General features: G+C 46.9%; 1 non-coding gene across 1 annotated transcript; it reads left to right on the forward strand.

Moving 5' to 3' along the window:
* The first annotated feature begins 858 nt into the window (after positions 1-858).
* LOC122228898 lies at positions 859-974 on the forward strand. The gene has a single exon (XR_006206788.1). It is a non-coding gene; the product is annotated as a U5 spliceosomal RNA (small nuclear RNA).
* Positions 975-1,419: the final 445 nt, after the last annotated feature.

Raw genomic sequence — 1,419 nt, forward strand, 5'->3', positions numbered from 1 at the left:
CCCTCACCGCCCTAGGCGTGCCTAGATGTCAGCGAACATTCTGTTATCAGTGGTTGCCACTCACACTTAGCCTCCCCATCACATACAGGCTCACTGAGGATGAAATGTCGGGGATACCTCTCTATCCTTGCAGCCCAGCACAGGATTTAACACGGTGCTCAGGAAATTGTCGTTGAGGGGCGCCTGGGTGACTCAGTTGGTTAAGCGTCCGACTTCGGCTCAGGTCATGATCTCACGGTTCGTGAATTTGAGCCCCAGTCGGGCTCTGTGCTAACAGCTCAGATCCTGGATCCTGCTTCAGATTCTGTCTGCCTTTCTCTCTGCCCCTCTGCTGCTTGTGCTCTCTCTCTCTCTCAAATATAAATAAACATTAAAAAAAAATTTTTTTAAAGAACGTTGTTGAATGAATGATGATAAATATTTTCAAGTTTTATTTTATTTTTATTATTTTACTTAAGTACAAAAGAAATTTTTGCTTGGAGTCAAAATTTATAAAAGATTTTTTCTGGTTGCACCAAAGCGTAAATCCTGACAATCTGGCCTCCGCTCTGCCCCCTGGTGGTAGCCTCAATCCCCGCAGGAAAACGAATACGCTGTTTAAGGCATTTCCGGGAACCGGGGCGTGACGACGTAGGTTCATTTGCATACCCAAGAGGCATTGCACACCGGGCAATTTCCGACTTAGAAATGACGAGATTTTCCTTTTGCGGTTGAATTCTTTTTCCCCAAGAATAAGGCCGCTCCCACAGAATTGTCTGGGAGAACGACGAAAATCACTGGCTCTTTCGAGCAGAGAATCACCATCACTGTATTCGGGGTAACAGTTACCCGAGGAATGTGTGCGGGCAGCCCGAGAGCATACTCTGGTTTCTCTTCAGATCGCATAAATCTTTCGCCTTTTACTAAAGATTTCCGTGGAGAGGAACAATTCTGAGTTTTTAACCAATTTTTTGAGGCCTTGCGCTTGCAAGGCTACTCATGGTGTTTAAAAATAGACTAATTTGTTCTGTTTGTTTTTTTTCATTACGCGTGTACGTTTTGTTTGGCAAGTACAGCTATAACTGCCCAGTTACGTGTTGTTTTTTTTTTTTTTTTTTTTCAGTATTTGTAACGTGCTTTTTTTTTTTTTTTGTATCCCCTTGCTCTACGTTTTCGTCTTTTCTGACGCTCCCGGTGGGGCGGGGCGCTCACCTGCTTGAAAGAAGCTTCCGGTCTCCCGTGCGGGCCCCCGCCGGGCCTGCCAGGGCAGCGCTCCGCTACGAAAAACTAGAACCTTCTCGCAAGGTTTCCTGGTCTGCCCACCTCCGAACCTTCACAGGCTGGAAACCACCAAACCCGGGCTTGTTCTCTGTTTCCGGCCTCGCGCGCGGAGGCGGGCGCAGAAGGTTGCTGAACAAAGAACATCTGGTTTACCTGATC

The sequence above is a fragment of the Panthera leo genome, chromosome C1, assembly GCF_018350215.1.
Source record: "Panthera leo isolate Ple1 chromosome C1, P.leo_Ple1_pat1.1, whole genome shotgun sequence".
NCBI classification, from domain to species: Eukaryota; Metazoa; Chordata; class Mammalia; order Carnivora; family Felidae; genus Panthera; species Panthera leo.